Source organism: Colobus angolensis, unplaced genomic scaffold (assembly GCF_000951035.1).
Source record: "Colobus angolensis palliatus isolate OR3802 unplaced genomic scaffold, Cang.pa_1.0 Scaffold32, whole genome shotgun sequence".
NCBI classification, from domain to species: domain Eukaryota; kingdom Metazoa; phylum Chordata; class Mammalia; order Primates; family Cercopithecidae; genus Colobus; species Colobus angolensis.
In genome coordinates, this window is record NW_012116488.1 from 7,998,538 (window position 1) to 8,018,224 (window position 19,687).

At 43.3% G+C, this 19,687-nt stretch overlaps 1 long non-coding RNA gene across 1 annotated transcript in view; it reads left to right on the forward strand.

The window, feature by feature from the left end:
• The window catches only part of LOC105518481, a 50,189-nt gene that overhangs the window by 744 nt on the left and 29,758 nt on the right, over positions 1–19,687 (forward strand). Inside the window, exon 2 of the long non-coding RNA XR_001002841.1 lies at positions 7,618–7,893. This is a non-coding gene — a long non-coding RNA (uncharacterized LOC105518481). The remainder of the gene's footprint in view (positions 1–7,617; positions 7,894–19,687) is intronic.

Sequence of the window (19,687 nt, forward strand, 5' to 3'; positions counted from 1 at the left end):
ACCAGCTATTAGCAAATTAAAGAGGAAGAAAGGGTCATATTCTTTGTATACAGAACGCCCTCCTGCAGAGTGAAAATTCAACTCTAAAAAGATCTTCTAATGTACTTGAGGGGCTGAGAGAGAGGATGAGGGGGGACTTTGCCTTTTAACTTTATATCTTGTGAATTGTTGATTTTTCATGATGATTCATTTCTTTCGTAATTAAAAGAAGAAGAGGCAGCAGCTGCAAGATGGCCCTGGAGCCTTCTTGGCAGTGACCTTCCCCAGGGCAGGCCACCATGGTGGGGAACGTATGGACTTTGAAGCCACTTCATCCTGGGAGCAGGCCCCGGCATTAAGCTTGGGGAAGTTGGCTGACATTGCTGGGCCTTTGCAACTTCATCTGTGCAATGGAACAATGGGGCCTTCATTGCAGCATAGCTGTGGGTGCCGCAGACATGTTTGTGGGGGGCTCATACCCAGAGGTCCTTAACAGGTGTTTTACAAATCCAGATCCTCTCTCCGATGGGGTTAGGACACTATTCCAGATAGAATTTCACCCCGGCAGACTGCTTGTGAACACAGATATGTTCCAAAACTTCTGGATAGGAGCTAATCACTTTGGAAGTCACAAAGTCTCTGTTCATGATATTAGAGGAGCCCTCCAAAAACGAGGCCTTGGGGAATAGCAGTGAATTTTCTCCTTCTTTTCAAATGGCAAATTTATACATATGAAAAGTCTAAAATGACATGCCAAATAAATCACAAGTAGTCATAATTTAGCCGGCCAGTTTTATTATGAAACAATAAAATGCATGCAGTCAGGACGATGAAGCGAGATGCAGGCTGTGTGGCCCCTGTGCAATTAGAGGGCTGATATTTCCTTCAGATCCTAAATTGGGATGGCATGTCGCTTGCTTTGTGGTTTGGAATAATGCAGAACTGGCTGTTTCTATCACAGAAAGAGGGAGAGGGCGTGTGCTGCTAAGAATCAGGATATTTCCAGGAAAATTTCACTCCAAGAGGCTTTCTTGAATCTCACTCCTAACATGTGGGCAGATGATTGTGTAAACCACTGAGGGATGATGCTGGAGGTAAACATCTAATTAATTAAAGAAAACCTCCCTCTGCACACCAACTCCGAAAATGCCCCACAGTTGAGAAACACTGACACACACTCACCCACACTCACCCACACTCACACACACTCTCTCTTACCCATGTATTTGTAAAAAAAGGCTTCCTGGTGACTGAGTCCTTCGGTCCACCTGCCTTTGTTAATTCCAGGTCACAAGCACCTTAATCCCCATCACCCTTCTTCCAAGTCTGTGTGACCACAACCCCTTCGCTCTTCCAAGCAACATTTGCTCCAACTTAATATTCCGGTGCTTTCGGGAACAACATTTTAAAATAAACCATTTTGGCACCTTGTCAAAGTCTTGTCTAAATTCCTTCATAACAACCACTCTCAGTGAGATTTTTAAAACCAAAGGGAGTTGGGGGCAGGGAAAAGCGGAGTCCCCTGTTTAGAGTCCTAATTTCAAACAATATAAAATAAGAATGTATTTGTTTCTCCTGCCCCCTCTCTAATTCCCTCATTTTCCCACAGGGTATCCTCAGCCCATCTATATCCTTCAATCCACATCTTTTTTGTCTCCTCCATGGGGTCTGATCACCTGGGTCAGTGGGAAAGGGGCACTGGCCACTGGACAAAGAAGGGCTGGGCAGTGATGGGGCCTTGGGCAGGTGTTGAAATGTAGTTCCTGGTCTTTGGTAGTAATCACTGCAAAACTGCAGTAATCACTGCTCCGTTCCTATCAACAACCTGCTCTCCTTGGTCTGTTGCTAAGAGACCAGCCTGTTGTTTACAAGATCCTTGGTGGCGTAGACTTCCATAATTTATAATTTATTATCTTAGTGTCAAAACTTGTGTTGGTTTTTATTTTATTTCACCATAGATCTAATTATAGTTAGATACAATAAAGGTCATGTATCTGCTGGTGGCACAGTGGCTGCACCAATAGTATCCCTCACCACCCCTAACTTTAGGTGCTGCAGAAGAAAATGCTATTATTAACTGAAGATGAATATCATTTTTTGTCCATTAACTTCATGCATTATATGAGTGTTCAGGTCAGTGGATTCCCTCAAGATTTACTCACTACTGAAAACATGTTTCTGTCCAACCAAGAAGGAAATGAATTGAAATGATTTCAATGATCACAAAAAGGGAGTTGAGTCTTCTTGCTGTACAGTTCAACACGTATTGACTCCACTCACCAATCTTCTCCCCTCAAAGTTCAGGGCCATAGACATTTATCCAGCACTAGACATGACTCTGGAGCCATCATAGGGCTTTGTGGGTCCACAAAACTACCTTGTGAGGACATTCTGTACCTAGAATAATTCAGTGAATTCAGAAAGGAAGTGATGGCACAGAAGAAAGGGCCGTTGAAGTAAAAGAGCTCAGTCTCAACATATCAGCTTAGAGAAGAAGAGAAACAGTAAAAGTGTTAAGATCATTGCCAACATGTATTGTACCAGTCAGAAGACTAAGTGTTTAATCTGGAATAACTTATTAAAAGGTACTGACAGATCTATCAGGAAAATTCTAGTATTAGTCTCATTTTTACAGACAACAGAATCAGAGCTTTCTACCTTAAGTAACATACTCAGCGATTCCTACTTATTAAAGGACAGGATGGAACTCAAGCTGAGTGACTCTAGGGTCATTTTTCATTCTCATAGAGATTTTTAAAATATGTATCAGCCTGGGCTTTGGAGGTTTTTTGTCTGTTTAATAAGAGTCCCGCATACATTTGATGAAACAGGGCAATGAGCATAGATTCCAAAATCTTATCACCACATTATCCTCTACAGAGTCTTCATCATCTCATAGAAACCACAGAGCATGAGAAATTTCTAGGAAGGGCATTTTATTTTCCCCATCAGAGGGCCTGGAAAATTCTGATGCTGTTTTACTGGGAATTAAGCTTGTTGTTTTCCAGAAAGCAATTATGGCAATATTTCATACCAGCACTTTTCATCACTTAATTCCTGCTTGCTCCCTGGTGGGGTCATGGCCAGGACAGAATACTGTGCACAGATCTCCTGAACCCTCTCTGGTTGGAGTTGACAGACTCAATTTTAGTAGAGTGATGAAAAGAGATGACTAAACAAGCTAGAAACTGTGGACCATCAAAGAAGCAGTCATGACATTGACGATGACTGAACCACTTCTCAGGCCTGTCTATTTGCTTTTCCTCCCCCAAGCAGGACCTTGCTCCCATTCAGAAGTGCAAACCCATAGACTGGACCCACGGGCAGACCCCAGTCAACAAAAGAGTGGAGTGCACATCCCTCAATTTATTTTCTGAGACCACTTCTCTGAGACTAAAATCTTCCTGAGGGTGGAGATGGGGTCCTATTCATCTCAGTAGCTCTGCACATCCATTTAAGATTCAGAATCTGAAGTTTGGGGTTCAAGTTCTCATCTACCACTTAGGAGTCTCGTGAACTAAGGCAGATTTTACACTCTTAGGTTGCTAGTTACGACACTTGCAAAAATGGTGACAATAATACTGTCTTCTTCACAAGGAAGAGAGGATTAAAATGAACAACAAATGCAACATGAAATTGGAGATGGAACTAGATAAAAGTGATTAACATCATTACTCAAATGCCAGGACCAGTAAAATGCCTGACAAACAATAACTTCTCATTCAGCAGCACGTGTAGCTGTGAGCTCGCAGTCAGTCCATGTGTGCCAACACTAGGAAGCGTTGGGATCCAAAGTTGGAAGACAGACCTTTTCTGCCAATTGTTCACAGCACATGGAGGAGAGGAATGTGTAAACAGTTACCCAGAAATATACATATACTTCTCTGGAGACGAAGACTGAGATGTGATCTTGAACGCATTAACTTTTAACTCTTATGCCTCATTTTCTTCATCTGAGAAATGGTTCAGTCATCATTAAGTCATGACAGCTTCTTTGACGGTCCATAGTTTCTAGTTCATTTATTCATCTCTTTCCATCACAGCAGTGAAAAGGAGACTGTCCCTTCCAGGGACTTGACGGCCTTGTCAACTGGAGAATTGAGAGAAGAATATCACATGCCATGTTTCACTTAGGAAGCACTGAATGTGTATGGGGGATGGGAAGTGATGAGTGTCTGGGGACTCTGTCCCAACTGATCCTTTTTCACTGGCTTTTAATGGGGGCTTCTAGAAAAAGAAGCACTTATTCATTGATGAAAATAAAACATAATTAGACACAGGCTCCTCTGCCCTTCACCTGATGGGGTTTTCAGCAATGTCAACAAGAATCACCAGACTGATAATGCAAATCCTGATTCCTTCTGCCCCACCTAATTCACTTTTAGTCTCACTTTTGGTCCATAGCAATTCAGCAAGGTAAGGAGTCAGAAGTAGTACGGTCAGCCAACTGTTTCACCAGGGTGATGCCAGATAATGCCAGACAGTGTGATCAATGGATAAAGGGAATGTGGATATAAAGAAGGAAAAAGTCCCTTGGGAATCAGAATCAGCTGGGCTAGAAATTGAACTCAACCACTTTTAAAGTCTGAGCCAGGGAAAGGCAAGCTTCCTAAGGGTGACTTCATAGTGTTGGCATTAGCGTTGATTAGATCATGTAGGTTAAGGTCTTAGAACAGAGGAGATGTTCAGCAGAAGGCCGCTGCCCTCCGCACCAAAGACTCTGAAACACAGGATGCTATCAGAGGTTGTGCCATGGTCTATGATCATGGTCTCTGATTCAGCTCCAGAAAGTCAAAAAGAATTCATCGCCAAGATTTGGTTAGACCTTCATTTCCTCTCAAATTCCTGACACGAGCCAATGCTGCTGCCCACCGCTTCTGGTTTTGTTTTTGTTTTTTATGGAAATAATAGGTGACAATGATCAGGACTAGGTTTATTGTAACTCAACTATCCCTTGCTGGACTCTAAAACTGTCCTCCTTTTTTCTTCCTGGAAAAACAAAATCGTCCTCCCTCTTGCTCAAGACAAGCCCCAGAATACCCACCCCTGAATTCCCTGCATTAATATCCAAAGCATACCCAGTCTGTTTCCTAAATATGTCTCCTCTCCACACAGTTCTTTATTCTCTAGGGCTATCACTACTAAAGACATCTTCTGAACTAGGATGAAACATGCTCCTTATCTTCTTGTAAAGCTCTAAGGGTCCATACATTTGGTAAGACAAGACTCAAGCTTCTTAGCACAACCTTCCATTCCACTCCAAATCCCCATGTGCCCATATCCTCCCAGGCACCTTTCCACCACAAACCCACTGAACCTGCAACATGGAATTGCTTCTTGTTCTTCAACCACGTCATGTTGGGCCCTGACTTGGACTTTGTATATTCAGGTCCTCATGCTTGGCATGACTTTTCCTTTCCCAGAAAATTCCTGTTCAGCCTTCAAGACATAATCTTAGTGTTTCTTTTTCTAAATCCTCCTGGCTTCTCTGGGCACTTAGGCCAGGCATGTTACTCTTACTCATATCTGTATCAAAAAAGCTGAACCAATAATAGAGTCTTAGTACTTGTGCCCTGACCCATGCCATTATCCTGAAGAATATTCCTGGGTCCTGCCTGGGACTTCCTTAATGGCCCCTAGATCTGGGTTTCTTTTTTTTGGCTCTTTCAGTGTTCTTTTTATTAACCTTTCCAGGATTGTCTTTCTCTACTAGTCATTAGATGTTGATGTTCCTCAAGGTTTACCATAGACCATTTAAAATATTATAAATAATTTCATATTATCTCATTTACATTATCTCCTGGGCTCTCTCTGCTTCCCAGACTGCATTAACCACTCATGGTGATGACTCTGGAGCTGCATTCCCAGCCCTGATTCTCCATAGACCCCAGACCTTTGCATTCATATATGTGATGTCTGTCTTGAGACTTGGATATATCACAGAGCCTTCAAACTAATATCTTTGGCTGGGCATGGTGGCTCACGCCTGTAATCCCAGCACTTTGGGAGGCCTAGGCAGGTGGATCACTTGAGGTAGAGGAGTTCAAGACCAGCCTGGCCAACATGGTGAAACCCCATCTTTACTGAAAATACAAAAATTAGCTGGGTGTGGTGGCAGGTGTCTGTAATCCCAGCTACTCGGGAGGCTGAGGCAGGAGAATGGCTTGAACTCAGGAGGCGGAGGTTGCAGTGAGCTGAAATCTTGCCACTACACTCCAGTCTGGGTGACGGAACAAGACTCCATCTCAAAACAAAGAAACAAACAAACAAACAAACAAAACAAGTATGTTCAAGTTCACTTTACTTTAGCTTCCCTATAACATCTTCCTCCCCAAATCTTTACTCCATTGTCAGTGTCCCCTGATTCATGGCATTACCACATACTTGATGCCCAACTGAGAAATCTAGATGTCTTTACCTGTCCTTCCTCAACACTGACCCACTTATCTCATTAAGAAACAAGGCCTATGGATTCTATCTTTTCAATAGTTTTCTTTTTTTTTTTTCAATCTCTCCAACCCACTACCGTTTTCCACCATTCTCTCAGTCTAGGCCTCATTATCTTTTTTTCTGGACTTCTACAACAAACTCCTAATTTATCTCTTACCTCTATTATTTCACTCTTCCTGTCTATTCACTATTTCAGGGCCAGGACAATCTTTACAGATCTTTACAGTATGATCAAAACACGAACTTTATTGTGCCATTTTTATATGTGTGATTTCCCAGTGGTCCCCCTTGCTGACTTGGGGTAATTCTCAGAAACCTCTGCATGAACCATAGAGATTTTGATCTGGTTTCTAAATAGCTTGTAGTCTCTGTACCTTGCACCTCTGAGCCTTGCAGCCATATTGAACTATTCTTAGTCTTTGCAAAGGGCTCTTCTTTCTCTAAGTCTTTACCTTCCATCATATACACTGAAATATGTATTTTAGGGCAGATTATTAATGTCCTCCTTTTTACTGAGATCAACTACAGGATTAACTTAGCAGTACTTGGCTTCAAAAAATGGTATACCAGTCTCTTTCCCCATCAGTCTGATTTTTCACCCTCTTTTCTTGGATATCCCTGAGTTCACATCTTCTGAATTGTACTTGTTTCTTTTGAGGCTTATGTAGGGGATTGTTTCAAAGAGATACACATTCTATCATAGCTGTAAGAAACGTAGGGGTCCTGTTCTATGCCCAAGGCTCTGCTTGTCGAATGCACATGTAATGGAGCAACACACCTGGGGCTTCCTATTTGATGTCACATTGCCATATTAGGCAATGATGAACTATCCTAGCAGATCCGCTAAACTATTCTTTCATTGATTGCACATAGTTCCTGTCTTCCCAATGTACTTCTGACAGTTTATGAGAGTAGATTTTGAACCACCCCTCCTCCAAATCTGATTTCTTCCAAGGGAAGTAATTCCCCTATGTTTTTGGTTTTGTTTTGTTTTGTTTTGTTTTGTTTTGTTTTTTTGCAATTCTAGACCCTTGTGCCTGAGAGAGCAAATCCTCTAGCCCTTTGATCTTCACAATCCTTCAATTATCTTTCTGGTTTCCTTCTGTTGTCATTTAGGGTAAATGCATACAGTTGGTCTTTGTGTCCATCCATGAGAGGTAATCTCACTCTTCTTTTAATTATTTTTAGATCCCTTGGCTGAATGCCTTTTAGTCTGCATGCATGCATCTCATACCACACAGCCCAAATTTCTACAACTTCATCCAGGTACAGTCTCCTCAGAACTACAAAGCAAGAAAAGATTACCTTCGGGCTCAGGAACTCACAGTCGTTCTCCCTCTCCCGGAAGGCACAATGACCAGGACAGTACCCAGCTTTGCAGCCATATTAAACTCACCTCCAGCTCAGCACATTCCGCTCAATCACTGAAAATCGTCCTTTCCTGCTGATAAATAACACTGAAACGTAAGTGCCAACTGTTAGTCTTTCTTATCTGGAGTCTTCTCCCCAAGTTTTTATTTTATGTGAAAGCATTGTGTTCTCAGTAGTTATTTTGGTCTCCACATTTTATAGCCAATCCCTTTGATTTAAAATATTACCGAAGGCTCTGCTCCATTCCTTTTCCTTCCTAAACTGCTCACCCTTAATCTGAATTTGAAGGAAACACAATATTTTCCAACACAATTTTTCTTCTCCTTCCTCCTCTTCCTCCTCCTCCTCCTCCTCTGCTTCTTCTTCTTCTTCTTCTTCCTTTTTTCAGATGAGTCTCACTATGTTGCACAGGCTGGAGTGCAGAGGTGCAATCTCGGCTCACTGCAACCTTCGTCTCCCTGGTTCAAGCGATTCTCCTACCTCAGCCGCCCGAGTACCCAGGACTACAGGAACATACCACCACATCCAGCTAATTTTTGTATTTTTAGTAGAGATGGGGTTTGCCTGTGTTAGTTAGGCTGGTCTCAAACTCCTGACCTCAGATGATCCGTCCACCTCGGCCTCCCACGGTGCTGGGATTACATGAAGAGAAAGAATGAGAAATGCATCTGAGACTCACTCCACCAAAACAACACACTTTCTCACCTCTCACTGCACTCCAATGAATGTCTATGAGTTTTCAGACTCCCTGTCAATGGTCTTAGGTAAATGCAGTAGTATCTGCTTTTTAGAATTTATAAGACAAGGGCCATTCTGGGTGCAGTGGCTCATGCCTGCAATCTTAGCACTTTAGGAGGCCAAGGCGGGCAGATCACCTGAGGTCAGAGGTTTGAGACCAGCCCAACGTGGCAAAACCCCTTCTCTACTAAAAATACAAAAATTAGCCAGGGATGGTGGCACATGCCTGTAATCCCAGCTACTCGGGAGGCTAAGGCAGGAGAATCGCTTGAATCCGGGAGGTGGAGGTTGCAGTGAGCCAAGATTGCACCACTGCACTCCAGCTTTGGTGAAAGAGTCAGACTCTGTCTCAAAAACAAAAAGAAGAAAAGGTGCTTTAAAATGAGCAGAAAATTTTCTGTCAAGTAGACTTGGATCCCTTTCCTCTTCTGCAGCTTATTGGGCTCACTCTTGCTCATTCGCTCATGGCTTAGCTTCTTCATCTGTCAAATGGATAGAAAATACTCTTTCAGTCCTTTGAGTAGGAAAAAGTGATAATGGCTCCAGAAGAGTTCTGTCAATTCTGAAGCACTATATAAACAAATCAGAGTGCCACCAGTAATCAAAAAAAGGAAGGTCTAATACCTGAGGCTTATAACTTGTATAATAAATTTCTAATTAATTTAAGTTGTTCAACTAAAAAAGGAGAGGACATTTGGTTAAGAGAAGATGAGATTTCAAACACATTATGGTCAAGTTTAAGTGGTATTGTCTGTTTCATTTTGTTAATGGAAGAAACTCTAGCATTTTTCAAGAGTCAGTCATTGGGAACCAGCCCTTAATTGTAGAGTGTTATGGAAAAATCCATGGTGTCTAGGGTCTGTCGGGGAATTTGAGGAGTTCTACAGCAAGAGCATTGTGCTCCAAGAGTACGCAGCCCAGCTGGGGCTATCAAACGCCCATAAAACAGATGAAATCGGACTCAGAACACAGCTATATTAGTCCATTCTCACGCTGCTGTAAGGACATACCTGAGACTGGGTGATTTATAAAGAAAAGACGTCTAATGGACTCACAGTTCTGCAGGGCTAGGGAAGACTCAGGAAACTTACAATCATGGCAATAGGAGAAGCAAACACGTCCGTCTTCACATAGTGGCAGCAAGGAGAAGTATGAGTGAAGTGGGGGGAAAGCCCCTTAAAAACCATCAGATCTTGTGTGAATCACTATCATGAGAACAGCATGGGGGTAACTGCCCCCATGATTCAATTACCTCCGACCAGGTCCCTCCCATGACACAATATGTGGGAGTTATGGGAACTATAATTCAAGATGAGATTTGGGTGGGGACATAGCCAAACCATCAACAGCTATCAACAGCTTTGTTAGCATCCAGAGAAGGCTGAAAGAGGAAGAGAAAGATGTGGGACCAGCACAGGAGACTTCCTGGAGTGACTGTGGCCCCATCTGGGTGCACAGGGGTCACAGCAGTCAGAGAGCATAGCAGAGAGAAGGCACTCCTGTGTGAGACCTCCAGGTGAAACTGGGGTGGGAATGGAAAGAGTATTTCTAAGAGATGAATAAACAGATTAACAAGGAATGAAATTTATTGGGCTTTGAAAGTCAAATGCCACAGCAGCTTGAATTTGGTCATTTGATCTGTAGGGAAAATGGGGAACAGGGGACATTGGAAGGTGGAAAGGCCTAAAAAGCTCACCTTGAAAATCCATCAAGACATTCTTTAAATTTAAATATAAAACTGTCACTATACCAATACTTACGGCCCCTTTTCCAAGAAAGCCCTCCCCGTGCCTCTTCCCTGCTAACTCCTGGCCATCTTTATGGCCTTAGCAAGGTGATGTTTTCTCCACCAGCCCCACCCCAACAGCTCTCCTTCTCACTCAGGTGGGTTACCCAGAGTGGTCCAAACTTCCCTCATCAAAGCAGCCTTTACACATCCTGTGGCTTACAATTTCTTACCTTGTGACCCTCCTCTTCTTTCCCTATTTAACATTATGAAAACGCTCATCAGTTTTGCATTCCAGGAATCCTTACCTGCTCTGTGCACCTTGTCCCACAAGCCTCCCCTGATTGTAGACCCTCCACAGAGGTCTCAGATGACACCTTGTGAGCCACCAGGCTGTGGAGAGACTCCTCTCTTCCCTCATCAATGTCTTTACCCAGTGAGGTTAAGAAAGCCAGGGCAGGCTGAACTAGGAATTCCCTTGGTTCTAACACAAAATATGGTCACTTTAAATGACCTAATTGTCCTGTCTAAACACCTCTCTCCTGGGATAATCGAAAATGCTCTTTTAGTCTGGCTCACAATTCCTAGCCTCCAGGCCCCCAGGGTTCCAGTGGGCGGGTGGTGGGAGTCCATTAGTCTTCACCTTCTGCCCTTTCTGATCTCAGCTGAGCTCTTATCACCTGTACCTGGGCCTCCTGGTCTCAAGAGGTCCGTGACTGCCTCTCCGAAAGCTCCAGCAAAAGATGGTGAGGTTCAGGCAATTGCCTTTCTTCTTCTAATGAGCCTTGCTTCTAACAGAATGTGAGAAGGGTTAGTGTGAGTACTCCAGAAGGAAAGAAATAAAAGGAGAAAAAACAATAAATCAATGTAATAGAGTGGGCAGAAAAAAATACTTAGATATGAGATATTCCTGATTTAACTACATAACTTTCACATGTGATACGGTCTATCACACCTCGAACCTCCTTATCTGTAGAATCGAGCTACCAGTTCACACTCTGTTGTGAGATTGGAATTTTTATGTGATGTACCTGGCATAGTGCCTCAGACACATGCCCTAAAATTGGTACTTAGTCCAATGGTGGTTGTCATTATACCAAAGAGTACCAATGACTTTAAAAGCTGAGCTTTCTAGCCTTATCAGGACCCACATCTAGAGAGGGTAGAATTGTATTTTCCACACCTATTAGAAGTGGAGTCCTCCAATGTTTACCTCCTGGGCATTTTATAGAATTGAATGGTTTGAGGGGGCACTGAGACCCCCTCTTCAGGTTACTCATACACTGTGTCGCAAATAAAGAAATGCATCTAAATAGGATAGGCAAGCCTGCTTACAATGGCCACACTTAGAAAAGATTAAGCCACTGCCCTGGATAATAAAGGAACAACAGGAGAAGTGAACATATTCATGGTAGATTCTCATCCTAAGAGAGTAGCACTAAACCCTCTCCCTCCTGTTGTCAATGCCTCTTCAATTTAAACAATGAACTGCACCTCATAAGAATTGAATTTGCTTATTGATTAATCCATACGTACGCAGCACTTGATACCATAAGTCATCACACTGGAATACAATGCGCTCCAAACTACAGGTGTCCAGTCATTTGAAGTATAAAAATTAGGTAATTATAGCCAGAAGTATTCATTAAATTTTGAAAGTAGATAAATAAAACAGAACATTGATAACTAGTCGTTCAACTTCTAGAAATAAAATGTGAAAAGAGAAAAAACAAAACAAAACAAAATCCTTCCTATTATCTTCCCCCCAAATCCCTTTTATTCCTTATGAATCAGATACAGCATCTCCAGGGAATAGTTATTGCTTCCCTCTATGCATGAAGCAGAGCAGGTTGTGGGGGAGGCGGTGTCCACCCGGGAATGGGGGAGGTCCCTGAAGCAGAAGGTGGCTCCATCACCTGCAATTCCCATCAGAAACCTACCTCAAAGGCTATAGATCAGACATTGTTTATGGGAGAGGGAGAAGGGCAGGGCTGGGGGGAGCCCACAGTGTGTGATTCTCAAAATGTTGAAAAGGCCAGAGCACAAATACATCTCCACAATTACACTTTGACTTTCTATAAGTGCTGTTTGGAGTCTGAGGAAGTCAGAGAGAGAGGGTGGGTGCTGAGCCTGTGCTCGCAAATTCTTCAGTGAAATGGGAAAAGACAGGTTAATGGTTAGTTGTCTCTGTGTGGGTGGGTGCGGGTGGAAGGGCAGAGCTGGGAGATGGTAGAATTTCAACATCAGTTGAAAAAAACAGGCCATGCAGCCTCCCCCCAGACCAGCTGATTTTCCCCCAGTGAATTCACCAGGGAAAAGGGATTTGGAGGCAAGATCTCATTACTAATTTTGTTAAAAACCCACCTGCGAACACAGTGAAATGAATAGTCCCTGGGATTTGGGGGTTTTGGCTGTGTGCTCAGGTGTAGACAGACCTTAACCTCATCAGCTTCTTGACTTCGGGGCTCTTGATAAAATATGAGGTGTTCTTCCATATAAAGGGAATATGGATGCAGCTAGAAACCCAGCCCTGAGCTTGTGGATGGTCACCCCAGGCCAGCTCACAGTACCGATATGAATCACATGTGAGCAAATGATAATGAATGATAAACACGGCTTGTATCCAGAGGCAAACAACCTCAGGAGGTTATTTTCACTACCTTGGCCATATTTATATGTGGGGTCATGCATCTGTTAGGACTTTCTGTCCCTGACATTTATTATCTCATGTTATATCTGAACATTTCACAGGTTTCTGGCTGCAGGGGAGGCTGAACAAGAGACTTAATCATGTCATCAAGGATCTGGTTCTTCTAAGACTGTTCTTTCTGTATCCCTTGGTGTTGGCCCTATCCTCAGGCTCCGTGCCATGCCTTCCTCAAAATTCCCAGCTCTACTTGCACTGCAGCGAAATGATTGCCATAGCTCTGTTCCTCACATCTTCCTATCACTCCGTCCATAGACAAGGAGGGTCTACTTTTGTGGCTGTGTCTGGTGGCCAGTCTCTAAGGTGATGTCCAGTGATCCCTACTTCTTGGTATTTACACTCTTGTGTAATATCTTCCTCTTGAGTGTGGGACATGTTTGGTGGCTTAATGATTGAGATGTCAGGTCCCAGATTAGGTGACAGTAGATGGTGACATGCTTTTGTTTTTCCATCCCTTCTCTGGTTGAGTGAGCCAGCTGCTCTGTGGAGGCCTCGGGTGACCAGAAACTGAGGACAGTCTCTACCCAATAACAAGCAAGGAACTGAGACCCTCAGACTAATAGCCCAGGAAGAACCAAGCCCCCCAGCTGCCCCATGAGTGGGCCTGGAAGCCGACCCTTTCCTGGTCAAGCCTTGGGATGGCTGCAGGTTTAGCTGATACCTTGACGGTAGCCTGGGAGTAACCTGGCTGCAGATGTCCCAGCTAAGCAACCTGGAATTGCTGACCCACAAAACCTGGGGGATAAAACATGTTTGTTGTTTTAAACCAAAAAGTCTTTGGGAGTTTGTTACACAGCAAGATATAATAAACACACTATAGAATAAGAAAGGTGTTTCTTTTTCCAAGTTCCAAGGAACTCATCCTTATCCTTGATTCTCCTTGGCTCTGAAATGTACGTCTGTAAACCAAGGGTTTCATTCAAAGATAATGACCTTGATACCTAGAGACAGGAGGGGCCTGGATTTGTGGTAGAAGGAGCTGGTCTTCTGTCTTAATGTTCCCTTACTTCCTAGCTGTGTGCTGGGATGAGTCACTGAACCTCGTGAAAACTCCCCTTGCTCGTCTATGCAGTAGCAGGTTAAAGTATGTCTCCCGAAGAGATATGGTCAAGTCCTGATCTCCACGCCTGTTAATGTGACTTTATTTGGAAATAGGGTCTTTGCAGAAGTAATTTTGGTCATCTGGATTTAGAAAGGGACCCTAAGCCCAACAACTGGTGTCCTTGTACGAGAAAAGAAAGGAAGATTGCACATATGCGTAGAAGAGACCCCAAAGAAGAAGGCCATGTGAGGATGGAGGCAGAACCGGGAGTGCGGCAGCTGCAAGCCAAGGATACCAAGGATTGCTGGCAGACAACCAAAGCCAGGAGAGAGGCATGGCTGGGATTCTCTCTCACAGTCCCCAAAGGAAGTAACCCTGCTGACACCTTGATTTCAGAGTTCTGCCTTCATACTATGAGAGAGCAGGTTTCTATTTTGCTAAACCACCCTGCTTTGATACTTTGTTATATCAGCCTTAGGAAGTTATTAATAACACATATGGGTAACAATAATTGATGCTGCTGTGAGATCATGGATGCAGAAGTCAGAAGTCTATATATAATAATTGTAGTGACCTGATGGCCAGGGCACACCTGTTCTAGCCCTCTCCACAGTGGGATTCAGTGTGCCAATAAATGACCTCTTTGGCAGAAGCTGAAAGAGTTCAGATTTGATGAATAGAGGTGATTAGCAAGTTTGAAAGCAGTTCAAATAGAAAGCATTGGATTTGGGGCCCAATGACCTGGGCTTACTTTCTTCTGACATTAGGCAAAATTGTTTCATGGCAATCAGCCTCAGTTTTGTCAATGCATGGGAACAATAAACCAAACCTAAAACATTGTTACGGGGGGGCAGGAAGAAGAATGAGAGGGTAGGAGACAGAAAGAAGGTGGGGGTGGGGGGAGGGAGGGAGAGAGAGAGAAAGAGAGAGAGAGAATGAGAGAATGTGCAGTTTTCTACACTTTGTCCAGTAAATGCTTCTGTTTTCACTGAGCTATACTTTTGGTCTTTCTTTATTGACTGTCATACGGTCTGGCTCCAGGCTTCCCCATCATTCCTGGGCACCACTGATGAACTATATTCACAGATAGATATTAAAAAGTGTACTTGATCGTGTTAATCTCCACTGACTGGGTTTGGAAGAGGAGCAGGGGAAGTAGGCAAAGCTGCAGGTTTAAGTCCACAGCTTCTTGGTGGCAGTGACCAATAAATGTGGCCGTCGCACGCTTGTGCTAAAGTTATTTTAAACATTCCCCATTGTCACAAGGACAAAATTCAGGTTTCTGTGCTCTGGTCCACTTGCTCCTGGCCTCATCCCCCTTATTCCTCTCTTGTATTTCAGTTTCTGCAACACAGCCTGACCGGTCCTGATTGAATCAGGTTCTGCATTTTCACAGTATTATGCCTTGGTTTCTATTATTGCCACCAACTGGAATGTCCTTTCTTACTGACCACCTTTGTACTCTGCACACCTATCTTCCCTCTCTCTTTCACTCTCTCTCTCTTTTTCTATTCCTTCCTCCTTGCCAACAAACCCCTAAGAACCACTATCTTTTTTTTTACTTTCTCGATATTTTAGCCTTTTCCAGAATAATCTTATGATTAGAATCAGAACGCATATAGATTTTTAACCTACTTTTACTTAATAATATGCATGTAAGTTTCCTCCATATCAATATTATTGCTGAATAATATTCCATGGTACAGATATACCACAGTTTGTTCATTCCTTTACCTATTGAAGAACATCTTGATTGCCTCTAAGTTTTAGCAATTATCAGTAAAATCTTCTATGAATGTTTGTGTGCAGTTTTCTATGTGGACATGAGTTTTCAACTGCCTGCCTTTTACAATTAAGCTCAAATGCCACTTCCTCCAGGAAGTGTTGCCTGATTCCCTGGGATCTGCAACATTGATCTCCCTCCTGTTTCCAGTGCTTCATTGCACCTGTTCTGCCACAGCACTTAGGGGACTGTGCTACACTAACTGTTCCCTGCGTGTCACCCCGGTGAGACTGTGGGCTCCAGAATGACAGTCTATGCATCCTGATTTCCACAATACCTAGATTAAGTGGTCAAAACATATGTGTTTACCTGAAATTTGACTGGGTTTTCTTTCCTTGAGCCTGGTCCATCATTTTTCACCCAGTGCCTTTAAAGAGGCAATTCCTGGAGTTAGGTATCAAATAAGAAGCAAGGTCCAAGTGGTCCCTTGTGGGTCATGACTTCCGGATCACAATGTAAGTGTGATATTAATGTTTGGTGAAAGAAGGCGGGACTGTGAATCCTTAGTGGGTTCAGAACTGGGGGAAGCGGTGAGAATAGCAATAGTCATCTTCTGGGAATATTCACTGATGTTAGTTACCCAGAGAGCACATCAGCCCACTAGGGTTCTGGGAATGAACCAGGAACAACTGAAAAGATAAAGTTACAAAGAACAAATCAAACATAAAAACATAAAAAATATCAGAAAGGCTTTGTAATCTCAGTGCATTTGGGATACTAAGGCAGGAGGTTCACTTGAGCCCAGGAGTTTGAGACCATTCAGGGCAACATAGTGAGACCCTTCTCTACAAAAGTTTTTTAAAAATTAATTGGGCATGGTGGCACATGCCTGCAGTCCCAGCTGCTTGGGAGGCTAAGGAGGAAGGATCCCCTGAGCCCAGATTCAAGGCTGCAGTGAGCTGTGATAGTGCCACTGCACTGCAGCTGAGGCAACAAAACGAGGCCCTATCTCTAACAATACAAAAAAAAAAAAAAAGACTGCACAGAATAGACTGATGGACTGAAGGCTGTGACCTTATCAAACATTTACTGAATAATAATTATAAGTTTGCCTGCTAGACTGGGTGACTTCTCAAATTCCAGGTGGAAGTCATATTTACTTCTGTTGCCATAGGGTATTGTTGGGTCCCTGGTGCTTATAGGTGATTCAGGAAATGCCTGTTGATGATGTGAATTGAAGAGAAGGATAGATAAATGCTTGGTTGGGAGGATGGCAGGAGATGGTGATGGGTAGGACAGGTGGATGGATGAAAATATGAATGGATGGCTAAGAACGATCAGTAAGCTGGGAGAGCGTCTCAGATCCCAACACCATCTGGGCACAGAGCAATTTATATTTAATTTGCATCATTATATGTTATCCCAGATGGGGAGAAATACAAGGAAAAGAAAAGAGAGAAGAGAAGACAGGAAGGAAAAGAGAAGGGATGGGAAGAAATGGAAGAGAAGAGAAAAGAAGACAAAAGAGAAGAAAGACAAAAGACAACAAATGAGACAAGTAGAGAAAAATAAAGACTAGAAAAGGAAGAGAAAGGAGAGGAAAGGAAAGGAAGGAAAACACATGAGTGATCCCCAGCTTGGACCACATACCCACAACCAGCTCTGGATCCCAGAGGTGGGACTATGCCGGAATTCCAGAGGAAGAGGCATGCATGCCAAGCACAGGTCATTCCATCAGTTCTTCTAAATTATTTCTCCAGTCCAGACCCACATCAGGGAGAGAAAGCCTGTCATGCATTTTAATCTCAGAGTTCTGGGCTGGTTTTTGTCAGCCCCAGAGGAAAAACCACTTCTCTTTTTTTGCCCTTCTCACATGCTGGGCAGGCGTGTTACATTTTTTTTTGGCTGTGAAGGCACCAAGTGTTTCTTGGCAGCATGTACGTCTGGAGCTCAGCCTCTTCCCAAGTCAGAACGACCAGAGATTCAAGATCAATGGGTGTAGCTGTCAGGTGGGTTCCCTCTCCAGTGCCATCTTGGGGAAAGGCAGGAGGACTTTTGATCTTCCACTTGTCCGGCTGGGACTCGGCTCTCTCTCCTGAATGTGCATACGTGAATACCTCACTCTATTTCTATGAGCTTTCTCTTTTCATTATAGCTTCACCGCCAATGGAGAAAGATCAGTAGAATATAATGTTGAAGACTCAGAGTCCTTGGAACTCTTTGGCATTGACAAATCGTGTTACAACAACCTCCTTTGCGTCTTAAACAGCCTGGCATTCTCACATTCAGCTTGGCAGCCTCATCAATATTCTGGAGAGATCTGAGCTCAAGGCCATCAAATATGACACTTTGGTTCAGTCAGGAGTGAATCTGCTGACTGTGGCCTTGGTGACACCAAGGCTGGCATGTCGGGTTTTCTCTCAACTCATGGGCTTTTCTGATGTGTCCCTCAAATCCAGCCCTGGTGAAGGGAAGGAAAAGCACCCAGACCCAGCTCTGTTCTGCATGGTTTTGAGGGTGTCACTTCCCCTTTCTGAGCCTCAGTTTCTCCACTGGCATGGTAAGGTGCACTTTGGACCAGGTAGTTTCTAAAGTCTGCTACATTCCGGCGTGCCCAACTTTGTTTAGGATTGCTCCGAATGAATAAGTGTCCAGCCATGGCCAGGCCAATAGATAGGGTCAGAAAATATAGTTTGCCACATATGGAGTCAAGCATTGACATAAATTGTCTGCCTGAATTCTGGCTTTGGTTGTTTGTGGATCAAACCATGCCCCCTGTGTGCACAGTAATGATTGGTTATGGCGGCCATATGTCCTGGGTTTCCTCGGACAGCCTTGATTTCAAAAATTCTGTCCCATCGTCAAACCCTGTGTCAGATCATGCATCTCGATTTTTGATTCAGAAAATATGGTCACCATATGGCAAATGCATCTCCACCACTGTGACATAGACGGCTTGTCTTCATCCTCCTGCAAAGCTCTGTTTCATTCTCCCAGGCAGACAAGGATGTGTCTCCTCTCTGTGCCCACTCCTGTCACCACACAACCTTCAATCTATCACTTCCGTGTCTGTGCCCTGTACTGGACACCAGGCTCCCTAAGGGCAGGAACAACATTTGGTTCATCTTCATATTCTTAGCACCAGCTCTGAATAAACTAAAAGCAATGTTTCAGGAGTCTGTCACATTATACAGTAGAAATCTTCCCAAAAAGATGGGGGCGTACATTTTTAAATTATAATTTCTTTTAAATAGAACCAGGAAACTTAGTACTCAAGGAAGAAATCATACATTTTTTTTTTCCTTTCCTTTCCTTTTCTTTCTTTTCTCCAAATAATTATTTCAGATCTTCTAAGAGATCTGGACTTGCATATGTCATTTGCTAGGGGCGAGTAAATCCTGGAAGCAGATTCTCCTGGCTGTATGGGATTCAGTCCACTCATGGCCAACAAACTGAGACATCAGAAAAGAGAATTTGCCATTTTAAATCTGCAGTCAGCTGAGACTCAGTCCTGCAGTTATATAATTTCTTGCAAATTTGTTTCATGAACTAAAGAAGGCAAAGGCTTTTTCAGGTGTATGAGGGGGTAAAGTCCATCTCACGGCCCTTGGAGGAAAACCTTAGTCAACTTTCTTATATTTCCTTTTATTGGCTGCTTTTAGTGCTAGCCTGCTTCGTTCAGTAACTTATCCTTCCTGAACTCTCTAGACATACATGTCTCCAAGCTCCCCTCTAACCCAGATTTCATTCTGGCGGCCATGCTAAACTTTGATCCAACGTTGTCCATAACTTCTACTTATTTCCAGAGTATTAATAATACTTCATAGCATACCATTCAAGCCCTCTTATGGTTTGACCACCGTCTACTATTTTATGCCTTAGGTCCTCAAAAGACCTGTACACCAACACCTCTTACCCAGAAAAAATCAAGAAATCCAGTCATTTTTACTA